This window comes from Canis lupus, chromosome 19 (assembly GCF_011100685.1).
Source record: "Canis lupus familiaris isolate Mischka breed German Shepherd chromosome 19, alternate assembly UU_Cfam_GSD_1.0, whole genome shotgun sequence".
Classification (NCBI taxonomy): Eukaryota; Metazoa; Chordata; class Mammalia; order Carnivora; family Canidae; genus Canis; species Canis lupus.
The window spans coordinates 22,838,037-22,859,985 of NC_049240.1; the positions used below are offsets into that span (position 1 = coordinate 22,838,037).

General features: G+C 35.0%; 1 long non-coding RNA gene across 2 annotated transcripts in view; it reads right to left on the bottom strand.

The window, feature by feature from the left end:
- Positions 1-21,949, bottom strand: part of LOC111091051 — a 72,760-nt gene that overhangs the window by 41,137 nt on the left and 9,674 nt on the right. For both annotated transcript variants that reach the window (XR_005373771.1, XR_005373772.1), the window contains one exon: positions 10,629-10,701. This is a non-coding gene — a long non-coding RNA (uncharacterized LOC111091051). The remainder of the gene's footprint in view (positions 1-10,628; positions 10,702-21,949) is intronic.

Here is a 21,949-nt window from a genome sequence, read left to right on the forward strand (position 1 = left end):
AACTATAAAAGAAACTAATAGAAGAAATTGAAGAGGAAACAAAGGAATGGGAAAATATTCCATGCTAATGGATTGGAAGAACAAATGTTAAAATGTCTATACTACCCATAGCAATCTACACATTCAATGCAATCCCTGTCCAAATACCATCAGCATTTTTCACAGAAATAGAACAAATAATTCCAAAATATGTATGGAACCACAAAAGACCTTGAATAGCCAAAGCAATATTGAAAAAGAAAAATAAAGCTGGAAGCACCATAATTCTGGCCTTCAGATTATATTACAAAACCACAGTGATCAAAACAGTATGAGACTGGAACAAAAATAGACACATAGATCAATAGAAAAGAACAGAAAACCCAGGGCAGCCTGGGTGGCTCAGCAGTTTAGCACTGCCTTTGGCCCAGGGCCTGATCCTGGAGATCCAGGATCGAGTCCCACGTCAGGCTTCCTGCATGGAGCCTGCTTCTCCCTCTGCCTGTGTCTGCCTCTCTCTCTCTCTCTCTCTCTCAAATAAATAAATGGAATCTTTGAAAAAAAAAAAAAAAGAATAGAAAACCCAGAAATGAAGCCACAACTAGATGGTCAATTAATCTTCAACAAAGCAGTAATAAATATCCAATGGGAGGGATCCCTGGGTAGCGCAGCGGTTTAGCGCCTGCCTTTGGCCCAGGGCGCGATCCTGGAGACCCGGGATTGAATCCCACGTCGGGCTCCCGGTGCATGGAGCCTGCTTCTCCCTCTGCCTGTGTCTCTGCCTCTCTCTCTCTCTCTCTCTCTGTGACTATCGTAAATAAATTTAAAAAAAAAAAATATCCAATGGGAAAAGGAAAGTCTCTTTAACAAACAGTATTGGGGAAAATAGATAGCAATGTGCTAAAAAGTATGAAATTGAACCACTTTACTACACCATACACAAAAATAAATTCAACATGGTCTAAATACCTAAATATGAGACCTGAAACCACCAAAATCATAGAAAAGAACATAGACTGTATCTTCTTCAACAATGGCCAGAGCAATTTTTTTTCTAGATCTGTCTCCTGAGGCAAGGGAAATAAAAGCAAAAATAAACTATTGGGATTACATCAAAATAAAAATATTCTGCACAGCAAAGGAAACAATCAGCAAAACTAAAAGGCAACATACTGAATGGGAGAAGATATTAGCAAATGACATATTTAGTAAAGGGTAGGTATCCAAAATATATGAAAAACTTACACAACTCAGCATCCAAAAAAACAAAAATAAAATAATAACACAACTAAAAATGAGCAGAAGAAATGAACAAGCACTTCTCCAAAGAAGAATACAGATGGCCAGCAGACATAAGAAAAGATGCTCAACATCATTCATCATCAGGGAAATGCAAACCAAAACTACAATGAGATATCACCTCACACCTGTCAAAAAGCCTATAACCAGGGATCCCTGGGTGGCGCAGCGGTTTAGCGCCTGCCTTTGGCCCAGGGCACGATCCTGGAGACCCGGGATCGAATCCCACGTCAGGCTCCCGGTGCATGGAGCCTGCTTCTCCCTCTGCCTGTGTCTCTGCCTCTCTCTCTCTCTCTCTCTCTCTCTGTGTGTGTGTGACTATCGTAAATAAATAAAAATTAAAAAAAAAAGCCTATAACCAACAACACAAGAAACAACAGGTGTTGGTTAGGATGTGGAGAAAAAGGAACTTTCATGTACTGTTGGTAAGAATGCAAACTGGTGCAGCCATTGTGGGAAACAGTATAGAAGTTCCTCAAAAAGTTAAAAATAGAGCTACCCTATCATCCAACAATTGTACTCATGGGTAGTTTTGCAAAGAATATAAAAACAGTAATTCAGAGGGATATTTGAATCTCTATGTTTATAGCAGCATTATTTATAATTGCCAAGATATGGAAGTAGCCCAAGTGTCCATCAACTGATGAATGGATAAAGAAGCAGTATGAATGTATATACATGTGTGTGTGTGTGTATATATATATATATACACACACACACACACATATATATATATAATGCATGAATGATATATATATTTACATACCCCAATATTCCAGTATATATAGTCCTAACTCTGGGAAATGAACAAGGGGTAGTGGAAGGGGAGGTGGGCAGGGGGGTGGGGTGACTGGGTGATGGGCACTGAGGAGGGCACTTGATGGGATGAGCACTGGGTGTCATACTATATGTTGGCAAATCAAACTTCAATAAAAAATCCATTAATAAAAAACATGGATGAAGCTAAAGAGTATAATGCTAAGCAAAATAAGTCAGTCAATAAAATATAAATACAACAGGATTCACTTATATGTGGAATTTAAGAAACAAAACAGGCAAAAAAAAAAGAGAGAGAGAGAGAGAGACCAAGAAACAGACTCTTAACCATGCTGATGGTTAACAGAGCAGAGGTGGGTGGGAGATGAGTTAACTAGGTGATGGGGATTAAGGAGTGCAGTTGTGATTAGTGCCTGGTGTTGTATGGAAATGTTCAGTCATTATATACACTTGAAACTAATATTACACTGTATATTAACTATCTGGAATATACACAAAAATAAAAAAATAAAAGCCTTGTGAAATATGCCCAGAATATTCTCCATAATGAAGGCCTGATATTCAGGGGAAATGGCATTGCCAGAGCATTATCCCCAAAGCTGGGGAAGGAGCTTTGCTTTTATTTTGGTTCCTTCTAGCCTCCTGTTTTCACCTCAGAGGATAGAAATAAGCTGAAGAAAACTGAACATATGTAGCCAAGAGACATAAGCCCAATAATCATTATAGGATTCTTCCCCTCCTTCATATGTTTCTACCACACCAATTGGACTCCAATATAATAGCAAAGAGTTACAGCTGAAAGAACTGACAGATGCAGATTTCCATGAAGAGGAAATATTTAGAAAAGTCCAAAGTCAAAATAGTATACCATTAAAAAACAGAGAGAGAGAAAAGGACTTTGCAGCTTTTGGCACTTATAGCTGTATTAAAGACAAAACACAGCCTGACTCATAGTTTAACATCAGTCCTCACATTAAAGTCCTTTTTACCTCAGTTTCTAGTACCTGATGCAACATGTCCAGCTTTCAACATAACATTATAAGGCATGCCATGAGGAAAAAAAAATATATACACAATCTGAAGACACAAAGCAAGCATCAGAACTGGACTCAGCTATGATACCTTTGTTGGAATTATCAAATAGGGAATTGAAAATATGTATAATTGATAAAAACTCCAGTGGAAAAATTAGACAATGTGAAATAAAGGATGAGTAATGCAAGTGAAAAGTGAAAATCCAAAAAATAATTAAAAGGAAATGTTCTAAATAAAAAACACTGCCAAATAAATAAAGAATGCCTTTGATGGGCTTATCACTAAGCCCAAGAAAAGAGTCAGTGAGCTAAAAGATAGAGCAAAAGACATTGGCCAGAATAAAATACAAAGAGAGAGAGAGAAAAGAACCAAAACAAAGCAAAACAAATAAATAGAAGAGGATATCCAAGAACTGTGTGACATTTCAAAGTGTGGAACATAGGTATAATTGGAATGTCAGAAGTAGAGACAACAAAACATTAAAAATATTCAAAACAAAAAGGGCCAAGAATTTCCAAAATTAATGGCATCCAGACTGATAACCAGGAACCTCAGAGAAGTACCAGGAAGAGTAAATTCCGAAGAGGAGCTACATCTAAGTAGTTAGAGAGGCCAGGGGAAGGGGCTGACACCTCACAGAGGAATAAGGAAAACAACTATAGTACAGTTCTTGTCAGAAGCCATTCAAACAAAAAGAGAGTAGAGTAAAAAATGCCACGCTGCTGACTTTGAAGATGTAAGAAAGGCCACAAACCAGGTGACAAAGGTGGCCTCTAGATGCTGGAAAAGCCATGAATGTCAATGTGGGTGTCAGAACAGCAGCTGCACTTCTGGATCAGTTTTATGAGTAAAGGAGACTCCTCATTGTGTCCACACCCACAGCCTGGAACCTTCTTTACAGGCTGCAGTTGGGGATGCTGCAGTTACCATCACTGTTCCAGATGTGACCTCCTAGCACATGGTTGAAGGCGCCACATCCCCAAGACACTTGCCAGGGGCTGACTCATCGGGCTAGAATTTTCTTTTTTCCTCTCTTTGTAAATGGAATATCATTGACACCTGGGTGGCTCAGTCAGTTAAGCATCTGACTCTTGGTTTCAGCTCAGGTCATGATCTCAGGGTCCTGGGATCAAGCCCCTTGTTGGGCTCCACACTAAGTGCAGAATCTGTTTGAGATTCTCTCCCTCTTCTTCTACTCTGCCCCCACTCACTTGCTTGTTCTCTCTCATATAAATTAATTTAATTAATAAATAAAAATTTTAAAATAAATTTAAAAAGTGAGGTTATCATTGACTTGTAACATTAGTTTTAGTAGTACAACATCATAAGTCAATATTTATATGTATTACAGAAGATCATCACAATATTCCAGTGAGCATCTGTCACCAAACCTAGATATACATTTTTTTATAAGCACTTTTAAAATCCACTCTCCTAGCTACTTTCAAATAGGCAATAGAGTCTCATTAACTATAGTCACCATGCTGTACATTACATACTTGAGACTTTTTATAACTTGAAACTTGCACCTTTTGGCCCTCTTCACCCACTTTGCCCATCTTCCCACCCCTGCCTCATGAAGACATGTCTATTTGCTATATCCATGAGATTAAAAAAAAAAAAAAAAGCTCCATGACTCCCCCAGACCTGAGGCTGTCGCGGCCACTACTGGTCCCACTCCTGAAAAACAACTTCCTCACCAATAATTCTTTATTCAGCAAAATTACCCTTCAAAAGTGAAAGGGAAATAAATACTTTCACAGACAAATCTAATTTAATTTATTGCCAGCAGACATGTTCTTCAGGAAGTATTAATCATTCTTCAAGCACCTAATACCTACATAACAAAAAGAGTAGTGTCTGAGAAAGAATAAATACAATTGAAATAAAATCTTTATTTTTTCTTATTTTTAATTGATCTAAAAGATAACTGCCTTAGGTAATAATAGTAATTGTACATTAGGTATTTATAGCTATAAATAAGTGGAAAGAATGGCAACAGTATCCTAAGGATGGAACAGAGCAATCAGTTTTAGGTAACTGTACACATGTGAATGATACTTTGTTATTTTAAAGGAATTTTGGATTCTTAAAAATCTGGAGCAACTACTCATTTTTTAAAAAGTGTAATTGGTATGCTAAACAGGGAGGTAAAACGGGATGATATAAAACAGTCAATTAAAAAGCAAGGTAAAAAAGGGGAACATAAAAACATAAAGAACAAACAACAAATAGAAAAAAAAGTTGTTAATAATGAGTAGATATTAATCCATTTCTACCAATAATCACTTAGAGTGGATTAAAAAATGACATAACTATGTGTGTTGACAAGAAACCCACATTAAATATAACAACTCAAATAGGTTACAATAAAGGAATGGAGAAAGATATACCATGCCATGACTTATCAAAAGAACCAGAGGAACTGGGGATCCCTGGGTGGCGCAGTGCTTTGGCGCCTGCCTTTGGCCCAGGGCGCGATCATGGACACCCGGGATCGAGTCCCGCATCAGGCTCCCGGTGCATGGAGCCTGCTTCTCCCTCTGCCTGTGTCTCTGCCTCTCCCTCTCTCTTTCTCTCTCTCTCTCTCTCTCTCTCTCTGTGTCTATCATAAATAAATAAATATTTTTTTAAAAAAGAAATTTAAAATGTATTGTGAACTAATGAAAATGAAAATACAATTTATCAAAATTTGTAGTATTGAAACAAATGCAGTGCTTATATGGAAATTATAGCATTGGCTGCATCCTAAGATCATCTTAGGAAACTATAGAAATTTATGCATAAGGCAAAAGGAGAAAAGAAAAAAATTAAAGCATAAATCAATGAACTTGAAAACATAAAGGAAAATTAATGAAGTCAAAAGCTGGTTCTTTGAGAGGATCAATTAACTTAATTAACCAATAAACACACTAACCAAGAAAAACAGAGTAAGATGCAAATTATCATTATGAAAAATGAATGCCAGATCACCACCACACATCCCATGGAAGGTAAACTGTTAATAAAGGAAAACTACAAGAAGCACTACACCTACAAGTTTGAAAAATTAGATTAAATGTACCAGTTACTTAAAATCACTCTGGGAGAAATAGATAATTGGTATTGGTAAAGACCCATCTCTATTAAAGAAATTTCATCAATAGCTAATAAAATTTTCAAAAAGGAAGTACTGGGACCAGATAGAGTCACTGTTGAATTCTGCCAAATATTTAAGGAAGAATTAACTCCAGTTTTACCAAATATCTTTCGCAAAATGTAAGTGGAAAGAATATCCTTTAACTCATTTGATGATGCCACTATGACCCTAATACCAAAACAAGAGAAAGACATTTTAAGAAAAGAAAGGACAGACTAATGTATTTTGTAAACATACATTCTTCACAAAATGTTAGCTAACAATATCAAAAAAGTGTAAAAATATATATACAACATGACTAAGTGGGATCTATTCCAGGTATGCAAGGATATTTTACTATCTGAAAAATCAACTTAATCTACCTTATCAACAGACTAGAGAATAAAAATCATATGAACAAATCAAGTATTGCAGAAAGACATTTGATACAAGCCTAAAACCATTCATGATAAAAACTCTCATAAACTAGGAATAGAAGGGAACTTTATCAGTTTGATTAGGAATATCTATAAAAAAAAAGTAGTCCCCCCCAAAACAAACTGAAACCCATAAAGTTAACCTCATATTTGTTGGTAAGGAAATGGAAGCTTTCCCACTAAGATCATGAGTAAAATAGAGATATCCTCATAACCTCTCACTACTTCTACTCAACGTCATATTTAAAATCACTGTATATTACTTTATGGGCTAAAAAAAAAAATAGACCACAGAAAACACCACAGGCTGAGTGGCTTAAACAATGGACATTCAAGGGCACCTGAGTGGCTCAGTTGGCTAAGCATCTGCCTTGAGCTCAGGTCATGATCCCAGGTTTCTGGAATCAATCCTCGTGTTAGGCTCCCTGCTCAGGAGAGCCTGCTTTTCCCTCTCCCTCTGCACCTCCCCCTGCTTGTTCTCCCTCTGTGTGTGTGTGTGTGTCAAGTAAATAAATAAAATCTTAAAAAATCAATAGACATTTATTTTCATAGTTCTGGAAGCTCAAAGTCCAAGATCAGAGTGCCAGTGAAGTGAAATTCTGGTGAGAGCCCTCTTCCTGGCTTGCAGATGGCAGCTTATCACTGTGTCCTCCCATAGCAGAGAAAGAGCAAACTAGGAAGTTTTCTGGTGATCATTCTTATAAGAATATGTAATCCTATTGATTAGGGCCCCTACTAACCTTAATTGTATAGCCTTAGTTATTTCCATAGGAGCCCTATTTGTAAACAAAGCCACACTGGTCAGGGCTTCAATCTATGAATTACAAGGGGGTATACAAACATTCAGGATGTAACACCTAGCTAGTGGAATAAAACAAAAACAGCAAATAAAAAGTACATATATTGGAAAATCCAGGTTTTTTTCTTGGAAAATGGTATTAAAAACAAAGATTTGAGCACCAGATGTGCTCTCTGCTACTGGTATGTGATTCCTTCTAGTCTCCTTTAAGTAAAAGAGCCAGGAAATACATGTGAATCTACTGACCTGTTTATATGCATATATTTATATATAATTCTCTATGTAACCATTTGTATCTGTATTAAGCTGAACATGAGTTTATATTGTCTTCAACTCTAATCATATAGGTCTTTATAGCATCCTTTCATTGTTTACTTGTAAATTCTCAATCAGCAGTGACATGCCTGGTTCTTATCATCCACCAACCATTTACTTAAATTTTGTTAATTTTTAAATATTTCATTTTTATGGTAACTGCATATGTATCATTACATAATGTAGGGCTGAGAGTGGGAATTCTAGCTCCATTTAGATTTTCTTTTATATAAAACATTTTATTTTGCTTAATAGAAAAGGCAATTGCACTTCCTTCAACAAATCATGTGAGTTAATTTGTAATATCTTCTTTTCCTTTAAATATTTTACTTTGTGTTAGCTTAATCCTTTGATCTGGCACATGAAAAATGGTAAGGAGTCACTGAGTTTTCAGCCAAATACTGCTCATTGTCATCTAAAAAGCCTGCAAGAATGACTCTCTCTCTCTCTCTCTCTCTCTCTCTCTCTCTCAGTACCCTGATCTTGTGTGCTATGCCTGGAACACTCTACATTTATTACAAGAAATTATTCAGTACATCAAATGAATGAAATTGGAAGAAGAATGAGTAGAAGAAACCACAAAATTTGATTTTAGCACCTTCCCACTTCCACTTTCTATATCTCTCTGTCCAATTCTAATGAAATACCACTGTCTCATCTATTACCAGTTTCTTTTTCCTGAACTCACAAATCCTGTAACTATCCAGAAAGGAAGCTATTTGCACATCCTCATTTTGGCAGATAGGGTTAGATAATGTCTTCTAATGACTTCACTAAAAGGAGCCCTACAGAGTAGTTAGTAATTAGGATAAAATATACAATGTTACAGTAACAAACCAGCCTCTAAGTCTCGGTGGCTTAATAGTATAAGTTTATACTATTATACAGTTTATATCTCATTCAAGCCAGTCTTAATGTAGGATGTCCTCCTCTATTTTGAAGCCATTCCACATGAAACATGGCCCAAGACCACTACAGTAAGAATATAAAGAGCTGAGGATCATGGAAGATCTTTTTAAGAACTAGGCTTAGACGGGACTTATATCACTTCAATCCAACTAGATAATTCTAGCATAATTACAGTGAGGCTGGGAAATGAATACATCCTGTGTCTGAAAGACAATAGCATATGTTGAACCCATTGTATTGGCCACAGTTGCCATGAGCCCAGAGTTTGAGTTTCTTACGATCAACCTCCTATGCTGCTACTGGTAAGTCATGGAACATTCAGAACTCTAATTTTGAAATTTACTTACTTATTGAATCATTTGACCAATTTACAATTACCATGCATATAATGCAGGTTGAAAACTCTGCAAGGATATAGACTATACAGGTAGATAGAACATGGCCTTTATTTTGCAGGAGTTGACGGATAGAAAAATTTCAAGTGAAGTAAATTTTACAACAGAAATAAGTTCAATAGATGTTGGGATTGCAGAGGAAGGTGCAACCAGCATCCACTGTGGAAAGCAGGACTAACTTCACAGGAGAGACTTTGACATTGTCTTCAAAGATAATTGAGCATCTTTTAGAAGGATTGGGCCACCTTTGGCATTTCATATACATAGAGGAGTATGTACAAAGGGTTAGATCTTAAAAGTGTGGTATGTATAGAAATCAGGAAATAATCCATCCTGGTGTGGATTGGAATGTTCAAGGCCTCTCATGTGTGATGATAATGTTTGTGTATGTGCATGTGTGCACATGTGGGCATAAATTAAAGATATGACACTTCTTCCCTAAATACTTCATTAGGCATTTCCTGAAAATAAAAGTATTCTCTTATTATAGCCAAATACCAGTATCATACCTAAAAAAATCATTATCTAATATAAGCTAAAACTTCCTCTTTTTCCAAATTTCCTCAATTTTTCAAATACAGATTTTTATAGTAGTCTACTTTCAAACCAAGATCCAGTTAAGGTTTCTGCATTGTCTTTGTGGTCATGTCTCTCTAATCTCATTTAATCTGCAATAATTATCTCACAATCTTTTTATTCACAGCCTTGTCTTTTTAATAAAATCAACGTATGTATATATAATATTCTGCTTATCTATCCATCCATTAGTGGACTTCTGGGATGTTTTCATGATTGTGAATAATTCTGCCATTAGCACAGATGTACAAATATCTCTGTAAAACCCTGTTTTCAACTCTTTTGCATATATATCAATGAGTAGAATTATTGGGTCACATGGTAATTCTATATTTAGTTTTTTGAGGAACTGTCATAATATTTTCCATAGCAGCTGTACCATTTTACATTCCCACTAACGGTGCATATGAGCTCCAATTTCTCCAAATCTAGTATTAAACAAATATAGTAAAATATTATTATAATCTGCTCTATCTCTTGCATTGATTAGTATAGTCCAAGACAGAGTAAACATACTATATTAAAAGCAATTGACTGACCCAGTTGGGGAAAAGAATAAGGGAAATGGGATGTAAGCAATTATAAAAAAAAAAAAAAAAGAGGAAGGAAGAGGGGAGTTGACGAGTAGTACAGGAAAAGGAAGATAGAGGAGGACATTTGGGAATTCACCGACAGTGTCAATGTATTACTTTATGTACTTAGGAAAAGGCCTAATTGAGGGGATCCCTGGGTGGCGCAGCGGTTTAGCGCCTGCCTTTGGCCCAGGGCGCGATCCTGGAGACCCGTGCATGGAGCCTGCTTCTCCCTCTGCCTGTGTCTCTGCCTCTCTCTCTCTCACTGTGTGCCTATCATAAATAAATAAAAATTAAAAAAAAATAAAGTCCTGGTTGACCTGTGTTTTCTGCCTAATGAATCCACTAGAATGAAAAGGAAGCCTCATGGCATATTCTTTATATGTAACTACAGGTATAAAACAAGATTTCTTTTACCTTAGATGAAATGGAGGTGCTCCAGAACATCCATAACTCCTTACTGGGAACTAGCTGGGTACTTAATCTTGAGCTGGGATGATGAAAAAGAAACAGAAAAAAGTCTTTCTACTGATCTTTTAAGATCTTTGCCTCTTCTTAAGAATGTTGATGGGGGCCATAAGAGGGAGATTATCACTTTTATATCATCACTTGCTCAATTTTCCAAGGACTTGGTATGAAATAAGATGCCTCTCTATCCATTCCTTGTTTCTCAGTCCCAATATGATTGATACAAAATATTTTATGCATTGATTGTGTAATCTCTAGTAGAGGAGTCCATGGCTTTCCAATGTGCCCTACTCTTTAAGATCAAGAAGCAATAAAGCCATGAAAAATATAAACAGCAAAGTTATACTCCACACTAAATGTCTAAAAAATTAGACAGATACAGGAAGTGAGCACTTGCAGAATTATAAAACTGGCAGGATAGAACTCACCCTTCCCACATCACTGAAGAGACTAATACATTAAAAAAATATGCTAGTTTGTAGATATTTACTCAAAGAATACAAAAAAAAATACAAAAAAAACCCCACTAATTCAAATATTCAGTCCTGTGTTTATAGCAACATTGTTTACAATACCCAACATCTGGAAGCAGCCCAAATATCCATCAATTGATGAATAGATAAAGAAAATGTGGTATATATAAAAATGGAATATTACTCCAGCATAAAAAAGAATGAAATTTTGCTATTTGCACTGACATGAATGGAGCTACAGAATATAATGCTAAGAGAAATAAGTCAGAGAAAGATGAATGCCATGTTATTTCACTCATATGTGGAATTTAATAACAAAAAAACAAAGGGAGAATATATATATAGAGGGAGTCAAAGAAAGAAAAATATTCTTAATTATAGAGAACAATCTGATGGTTACTAGATGGAAGGTGAGTGAGGGGATGCGTGAAAAAGGTGACAGGGATTAGGAGTGCACTTATGATGAACACTGGATGATGTATGGAATTGTTGCATCAATATATCAATATATTATACACCTGAAACTAACATAACACTATATGTTAACTAACTGGAATTAAAACAAAAACAAATTTTTAAAAAGTTGCAAGTGTTTGTAAAGTAATATGTGGAAGCATATGGAAATTTCCATATGCTTAACTCATTGAAATGACACTGTATGATCCCATTTAAGTAACATCTTCTTTCATTAAAATATAAGTGTTTGTAAACATGTGTAGAAGCACATGGGACTATCCTTATGCTCATTAAAACTACATTAAATATAAAAACACAAATAAAATTTTAAAATAACATTTTAATAATATATATTAGTGTAAAAGCTAGTATTTTTGGAACTACACATTTTATTTTCTACTTTATTTAAGAGATCAGTGCATTTAGTAAATTATTAGTTTATGCTTAGGGAAACACAATTTATGTAATTTTGTGACATCAACAACTAAAGGGATTGAATAGAGCTGTTAAAAGAGCAGAGCTTTTTTATGTTATTGAAGTCAATCTGCTAAAAATTCAAAATAGAATGCTATAACTTTAGAATGTTAAATATAAGCCCCATGGTAACTACATAGAAGATAACTAAATAATATATGCAAAAATAAATGAGAATAGTTTGTTTCATTTAAAAAAGGAAATCAACTAAACACAAAAAAAGACAGTTATGCAAAACGTGAGGGAGAAAAAGCTATAAGAAATATAGAAAGCAAATAGCAAAATGACAGAAGTCCCTCCTTATCAGTAATCAGTTTAACCTTAAATTAATTAAGCTATCCAATAAAAAGACAGAAACTGCAGAACAAATAAACACTTGATCCAACTGCTGTATAAAATATGCCATCTAAAAAAGACTAACTTTAAATCCAGAGAAAATTAGGGTGACTGTTAAAGAAAGAAAAAGATATTTCATGCAAATATAACCAAAACAGCACGGTGGCTATACTAATATCAGATAACATAGACTTTAAATTAAAAAATAAATGAGAGAAAGTAAGGTATAAACAAGTTTCAATAGAGCAAGATGATGCACCATTTATAAACATTTACACAGTTAATAATATAAAATAAAAATATTTGAAGCAAGATTTTCAGGTCAAAAAGAGAAATTCTATAGAGAGGTTCTACAAAAATAGTGCAGACTGAGTCAGTGATGAAAAGTTTCCTAACAAAAAGTTTTGGAAACAATGGCTTCACTGTAAATTCTACCAAACATGTAAAGAGCTAACACATTGGGCTAACACAAATGCATTTGAAAACTTTTTCCTTAAAGAAGTATAGGAGAGAACGCTCTGACTCATTCAGAGGCCAGTATTACACTGATATTGAAACCAGGAAGACACAACAGGAAACAGAAACTAGAGAACAATATTCCTCATAAACATTAATTCACAAGTCCTCAAAAAAAATTCTGAATTCAGCAAACTGAATTCAGCAGCATATTAAAAAGATTATACATCTTAAGAAAGTGGGATTAATTTCTGCAATTCAGAGATGTCACAACATGGGAAAATTGATCACTGTAAAACATAATATACACAAATTGAAGTTTAAAAATACATGATCACCTCAATTGATGCAGAAAAAGCCTTTAACAAAATTCAACACCCTTTCATAATCGAAACACTCAACAAACTAGGAGTAGAAGTAAACTAAAATCCATATATGAAAACTCCACAGTGAACATCATCCTCAACAGTGAAAGACTGAAAACTTTTCTTCTAAAAAAAAAAATCAAATATGCTCAAATTCACCTTTTTTATTTAATATCATACTGGAAGTCCTAGCCATAGACAGCAGGTAAGAAAAGTAATAGAAAGGCATCCAAATAGGAAAGGAAGAACTAACATTATTTCTGTTCACAGATAATATAATTTATAATAGAAAACCATAAAATTATCACACAAAAACCTTTATAACTGATAAGTTAGTTCATCAATGTAGCTTAATACAAAATCAACACGTGACACTTGACGGGATGAGCACTGGGTGTTATTCTGTATGTTGGCAAATTGAACACCAATAAAAAAATAAATTTATTATTAAAAAAAATCAACACGTGAAAATCTGTTTAATTTCTTCACACTAACAATGAACAATCTCAAAGTGAAATTAATAAAACAATTTCATTTATAATAGCCACAAAATGAGTAAGATACTTAAGGACTTAGCCAAGGAGATGAAAGTCTTGCACAATGAAAACTAGAAAACACTGTAGGAAGAAATTAAAGAAGACATAAATAAATGGGAAAACATCTCATGTTCACAGATTGAAAGACTTAATATTAATATCTCAATATACACAAAATGATCTACAGATTTAATGCAATAATTATTAATTTATCAACGATTTGATTTACAGAAATAGGAAAACTCATCTTAAAATTCATGGGGAATATCATCATTCCAAATAGTCAAAACAATCTTGAAAAAGAAAACCTAAAGAATTCATACTTCCTTTTTTCAAAACTTATTGCAAAGCTACTGTAATAAAAATAGTGTGGACTAGCATAAAGACAGACATATAGATAATGGAATTGAATAGAGAGTGCAGAAATAAACACCTGTCTGTATGGTCAAGTGATTTTTGACAAGGTCACCAAGACAATTCAATTAAAAGGACAGGCTTCTCAACAAACGGTGCTGAGAATCTATATCCACGTGTAAAAGAATGATACTGGACTACTACCTAATGTTACATAAGAAATTAAATAAAAATATGTCAAGATCTTAAATGTTAGACTTAAAACCAGAAAACTGTTAGGAGATAACAAAAATCAAAATCTTCATGATAAGGGCAGCCCCAGTGGTGCAGCGGTTTAGCGCCACCTGCAGCCTGGGGTTTGATCCTGGGGACCCTGGATCGAGTCCCACGTCAGGCTTCCTGCATGGAGCCTGCTTCTCCTTCTGCCTGTGCCTCTGCCCCTCTCTCTCTCTGTGTCTCTATGAATAAATAAATAAAATCTTTTTAAAAAATCTTCATGATATTAGATTTGGCAATAATTTACTGATAATGATATGCACAGACAACAAAAGATAACAAAAGATAAAATGGACACATTGGACTTTATGTAAGTTTTAAAATATTTGCATCAAAAATCCCTATCAACAGAGTAAAAAGATGATGCATAGGATGGGAGAAAATATTCATAAACCATATATCTGATAAGAGATCAAAATTCAGAATACATGAAGAAGTCTTAAAAGTCAACTACAAAATATTTTAAACATTTAAATTCAAAAATAGATGGACTTGCATAGAAATTTCTCCAAAGAAGATATACAAATAGTCAATAACCACGTGAAAAGATGCTCCATATGATTAATTATTAGCGAAATACAAATCAAAATTGCAATATAATTTACTTCATACTGTTAGGATGGTTAATATGAAAACAATTACAGCAAAAAAACACTTCTTGATGAAGATGTGAGGAAATTGGAACATGTGCACTGTTGGTGGGAGTGTAAAATGGTACAGCTGCTATAGAAAACAGTATGGTTCTCAAAAAATTAAAAATGGAATTACCATATAGTTTGTCCTTTTCCAATTGACTTATTTCACTCAGCATAATAACCTCCAGTTCCATCCGCGTCGAAGCAAATGGTGGGTATTTGCCGTTTCTAATGGCTGAGGAATATTCCATTGTATACATAAACCACATCTTCTTTATCCACTCATCTTTCGATGGACACCGAGGCTCCTTCCACAGTTTGGCTATTGTGGCCATTGCTGTTAGAAACATCGGGGTGCAGGTGTCCCGGCGTTTCACTGCATCTGAATCTTTGGGGTAAATCCCCAACAGTGCAATTGCTGGGTCGTAGGGCAGGTCTATTTTTAACTCTTTGAGGAACCTCCACACAGTTTTCCAGAGTGGCTGCACCAGTTCACATTCTCACCAACAGTGCAATATAAAAATTAGTGAAAGGGAATAAAGGGAAAGGAGAGAAAATGAGTGAAAATATCAATGAGGGTGACAAAACATGAGAAACACCTAACTCTGGGAAATGAACAAGGGGTAGTGGAAGGGGAGGTGGGTGGGGGGTTGGGGTGACTGGGTGATGGGCAATGGGGGGACATTTGGCAGGATGAGCCCTGGGTGTTATGCTACATATTGGCAAATTGTACTCCAATAAAAATTTTTTAAAAAAATGGAATTACCATGTGATATGGATATATGGGTACATATTCGTGGATATGTATTCAAAAAAACTGAAAACGGGGTCTTAATGAGATATTGGTACCTCCCTGTTCACAGCAGCATTATTCATAATACTTAAAATGTGGAAGCAGCCCAAGAATTTGTTTAGGGATGAATAGGATGTATCATTGCCAAAATTGCAGCATCAGAGGTCACAGCCTCCATCCTCTGACAAAGATTAGCAATAAGACAACTATCCATGAATATTCAGCTTGTAAATATTCAGGAGTCCACTTCACAAATTTTAGCAACACAGTGAAAGAAACAAAAAAATATCTGAGAATAACTGCACACACAAAAAAGGGAATGACAACCTCATTTTGTCTGCATTACTCCCTATTCCAGGCCAACTTTGCTCAGTATGAAGAGGGAATCCCCAATTAGAAAGAGTTCTTCTCACCAGAAAAGGGAATTGGGTGAGCAACTAGTTTCCTCATCCTTTTGGGGCACCATATAAAGGTATTGCTTTGGTTTCATCTCACCTAAACACCCAAAGCTGAGGTGTATAGAGAGCAAAGAACAATAAAAGAGCAGAAGCTATCATTTTCAGCTGCACAGTGGGAGTAACTACAGTTACCAGGGAACTACTCTGCAGAGAAGCCTACTGAAGGAACCAAAGTTCAATACAGCCATCCCAGACCCACTGCAGATTTCACTGATTTTATTATGTATCTTAGAGAAGTTTGAAATTTTAGGCATTCAATTAGCTTCTTCAACATGTATCTCCAAATCTCTTCCCAACATTTTGGGAAGTTCTCGGCCATTATTTGATTTAATACACATTTTGTCCTTCTTTCTCTCTACTTCTAGGATTCTACTTATGGCAGTTGTTGGGACTTTAAACATCAGTCTGTACTTCTGTGGCTGCATGATATCACCACAGTCATATACACAGCTTTAAACACCATCAAAGGAAGTAAGGTGGAAAATGTTCAGGTGCAGAGTTAGAAAGACTATTTGTAAGAGAGCTCATCAATGCATACTAATAATAGAAGATAAGGCCAGATCTAGGCCCACAAGTAGGTCTGAGAACCTTGGCTTTCAGCATGCACTTTCCTAGCTTTAGGATCTCATTATGGGCATGCACGAAGCAGGTAGAGATTGGTAGCATGAAGATATATAGATGCAGGGGTGCACTTGCAGTGATGGAGGTCAGCTGCAAGGGTCTAATCTTGTTTTTTGCACAAACATGGCCACAGTGGCATGGGCTGCATACTGATGATGGTCCCAAGATCTAGTGGGCACTGGGGAGAAAGAGGAGGGAGAGAGTCAGGTATCTGTAAGAAAAACTATGGGGTGAAAACTCCATAGGGATATCAGTTTATTTTTCAGCAGAAACTGTGTAAGCCAGAAGATAGCAGCACTACCAACATGCTGAAAAGAAAGATCCTACAACCAATATTATACCCAGCAAAGTTAATCATTCAAAATTGAATGAGATATAGCTTACCAGAAAAATAAAAAAATAATAATAAAGGTGTTAATCATTACTAAATTGACCTTACAAGAAATGTTAAAGGAACTTCTTTAAGCTGAAAAGAAAAGGTCATAACTAGAAGTAAGAAAATTATGAAAGAACAAATCTCATCAGTAAAAGTAAACTGTAATATAGTAGACCAGTCACTTATTAAGCTAGTATGAAGGTTAAAGATGAAAGTGGTAAAATCAATCATATCTATAATAATTAGCTAAGAAACTAATAAAATGAGAAGATGTAACTATAATAAATAATGTGAATGGGAGACTAAAAATTTAGGAATTTTAAAATGTGTTCAAATTTGAATGGCTAGCAACTTAATATAGACTGCTATATGCATAGTGTATTATAAATTAACCTCATGGGAAGCACAAAATAAAACATACAATAGGTACACAAAAAATATAGAGAAAAATATCCAAACATAATACTAAAGAAAACCATCAGAATGAAAGGATAGAGAGAGAGAGAAGAAGAAAGGAACAGAGATTTTAAAAATAATCAGGAAACAATTAATGAAACGGCAATAATTACATACCTGTAAATAATTACTTTAATATAAATGGACTAAATTTTCCAATCAAAAGACATAAGGTGACTGGATGTAGAAAACAAACAAACAAAACAAACAAACAATCTAAAGACACACATTGACTGAATGTGAAAGATTAAAACAAAATCCATGAAAATTAAAGTGAAAACTGGGTAGCAATATTTACATGATACAAAATGCACTTTAAAACAAAGAGTATAGTAAGAGATAAAGATTACATAATGATAAAGAGATCAATCCCTAACAAAGTATATAACAATTATAAATATCTATGCACCCAACACAGGAGCATCTAGCGACATAAAGCATTTATTATCAGATATAAAAGGAGAAACTGACAATTATACAATAACAATAGGGGATGTTAACACACCATTTACATCAATGAATGGATCACCAAAACAGAAAATACATAACAAAAGAGTGGCCTTTATTCCATGGATGCAGGGATTGTTTAATATCCATAAATCAACAAATGTGATATAACACATTACAAAATGAGAATACAAGTTATGATCATCTTAATAGATACAGAAAAATAATTTGATAAAATTCAATATACATTCATAATAAAATCTCAGCAATGTGAGGAAAGAGGGACATAACCTCAACATAATAAAGTTCATATATGACAAACTCACATCTAACAGCATACTGAAAGGTGAAAGGCCAAAACTTTTCCTTTAAGATCAATAACAAGTCAATAACACTCTCACCACTTGTATTAACATAGTATTGGAAGTTGTAGACATACTAATCAGACAAGAAAAATTAAATGTCACCTAAATTGGTAAGAAATAAGGAAAACTTTCACTATTTTCAGATAATATGATATATAAATAATCCTAAATAATCTATCAAAAAATTAGAACTAATATGTATTTCAGTAAAATTATAGGATACAAAATTAATATAAGGAAATCCATGTATTTCTACACTAACAACAAAATACCACAAGGAGAAATTTTTTAAAATCTTATTTAAAATTCCATTAAAACAAATAAAATCCCTAGGAATAGATTTAACCAAGTAAGGTAAATATCTATACTCTAGAAACTATTTTCATTGTTGAAAGAAATTGAAGATGGTACAAATATGTGAAAAGATATGCTTAGGGATTGAAACAAATAAAAGTGTTAAAATGTCCATGTTATCCAAAACAGATTAAATTCAATCACTACTAAGTTGCTAATAGCATTTTTCACATAACTAGAACAAATATTTCTAAAATTTTTATGGAAATAGAAAAGATCCAGAATAACCAAATTAACTTGTGAAATAGAGCAAAGCTGGAGGTATCAGGCTCCCAGATTTCATACCATATTACAGTGCTATAATAATCAAAACAATGTGCTACTGCTACAAAAAGAGATGTATAGACCAATGGAAAAAAATGGAGAACTCAGAAATAAACCCAATTTTATATGGTTAATGAATGTACAACAAAAGAAGCAAGAATATACAATGCAGTCCTTTCAATAAACGGTGCCAGGAAAACTTGACAGCAACACTAAGAAACAATGAAAGTGGATGACTTCACTACACCATATACAAAAATAAACTCAAAATGTATTAACAATCTCAATGTAGGACTTAAAACCCTAAACTCCTAAAAGAAAAAAAAAAAAAAAAAAGAGGCAGTGAACTCTTTGACATCAGGCTTACCAGTATTTTTTTTCAAGTATTTCTCCTTAGGTGAGGGAAAAACAAACTATTGGGACTACATCAAAATAAAAAGTTTTTTCGCAACTAAGAAAGCCATCAGAAAAATGAAAAGGCAACATACTGAATGGGAGAAGATTGCAATGATATATTTGATAAAGGGTTAATATCCTAAATATATAAAAAAATTCATACAATTCCAGAAAAAAACCAATCTGATTAAAAAATGGTCAGAGAACCTGAATAGACAATTTTTCAATGAAGACATACAAATGGCCAACAGAACACAAAAAGATACTCAGTATCACTAATCCTCATGGAAATGCAAATCAAAACCACAATAAGACATCAATTCACATTTGACAGAATGGAAAGAAAGAAAGAAGGAAGGAAGGAAGGAAGGAAGGAAGGAAGGAAGGAAGGAAGGAAGGAAGGAAAAGAAAAAGAAAGAAAAGAAAGAAAGAAGAAAGAAAGAAAGAAAGAAAGAAAGAAAGAAAGAAAGAAAGAAAAGAAAGAAAGAAAGAAAGAAAGAAAGAAAGAAAGAAAGAAAGAAAGAAAGAAAGAAAGAAAAAGAGTTGGTGAGATTGTAAAAGGGAACCATTGTGCACTGTTGGTGGGAATGTAAATTGGTACAACCACTATGAAAAATGTTATGGAGGTTCCTCAGAAATTTAAAAATAGACCTACCATATGATCCAACACTTTCTTTTCTGGGTGTGTGTATATATATATATATATATATATATATATATATATATATATATAAAGTTTTTATTCATTCATTCATGAGAGACACACAGAGAGAGGCAGCAGAGACATAGGCAGAGGACGAAGCAGACTCCCCACAAGGAGCCTGATGAAAGACTCAACCCCAGACCCCAGGATTGTGCCCTGAGCAAAAAGCACAGCATATGCAGCACACATTGGAAACACTTCTGGAAGTGAAAACTGTAATGTATGTAATATTGAATACTACCTTCCATAAAGATTTCTTCACATATATACATTAGTGAAGTTCTATTATTTTCTTGACATAGGCTCTTTACATTTTATTAAAAATATTTTAAGTTAAAACACAGAAACTAACCAACAAAACAAAGAAATAAACCAGAAAATTATGATTAAGTCTCGGAAAAAAATAATTAATGAATATTAGCCCCACAATGCATGAATGCTACTGATGTCTCAGTAGGCATAAGGAAAATTTAGAAATTAACCAAATGATAATCCCCAAACTGAATAATATAGAGTATGCCAAAAAAATCATTGTGGATTTAACTGCAGAATGTAGATAATAGGTGAACCCCCCCCCCCCAAAAAAAAAGCTTGAAAATAGAATAATGAAATGACATAATGTAAAAAAGAGATTTTAAAATATTTTCAAAATAGGGGAGTTGGAAGATGGTGGCAGAGTAGAAAGACCCTTGGCTTGCCTCATCCCAGGACTACAATTAGATAACTATCAAATAATCATAAATACCACAGAAATTGACCTGAAGACTGGCAGAACCAACTCCACTACTAAAGACAGAGGAGAGGCCACATCAAAGAGGGTAGGAAGTACAGAGACGTGGTTTAGGGAAGAAACAGATTGTGGCTGCTGCAGCTAGGAAAGAGTTGAAATTACTGAGAAAAGGAAGAAACAGACTAACACACAAGGGAGCACAGGAACACAAATCCCCATAGCAATTAGCGTGTAAAACAAGAGAGGTGGAGTTTCCTGACTTGTGGCAACCACAGAAACTTAAGGTCTGAAATTTTACAGTTCAGAGGGCTTTGCTGGGATAGATCCCAGAGGACACTGGGCTGTTCTTAGAGAGAAGGCAGGCAAACAATCTAAAGACACACCACATGGAAACAGGAATCTGAAGAGCAACTGGGGCATACAGTATGAGGTTAGCTGCTTATCTCTGAGCACATCCCAGAGAGACAGCACTCATGGAGAAGGAACTGGCTAGCACTATTTCCCTCCTTCACCCCTCAGCATAAACGAAGGGCAGCTGTGGGAACCAGCATAGCTCAGACAGTTGCTACTTGACTTGCTTACACCAATTCCCACCTTCCCCATGCTCTGCTGGAACTACCCCTTCCAGTAACCCTTGCCTGAGTCCCAGTATGGCAAGCCCCCTTCCTAAGAAGCTTGGCCCAAACCCCTGTTCACACTGGGTTTCCCAACATAGGAGTTTTGCAGAATCTTGGTTCTAGCAGCAGTTGTGATAGGTCTCATTTCACAAACACACCAGAGCACATCTAGATAAAATGCACTGCATTTAGGCCGAGACCAAACACTGCTCACAGTAGAGAAAGACAGTCTCTGTAGATGACTGGTCTGAAGGATAAATAGGCCAGGAAAAAACAGCACAGCATATGCAGCACACATTGGAAACACTTCCGGAAGTGCAAGCTCTGGG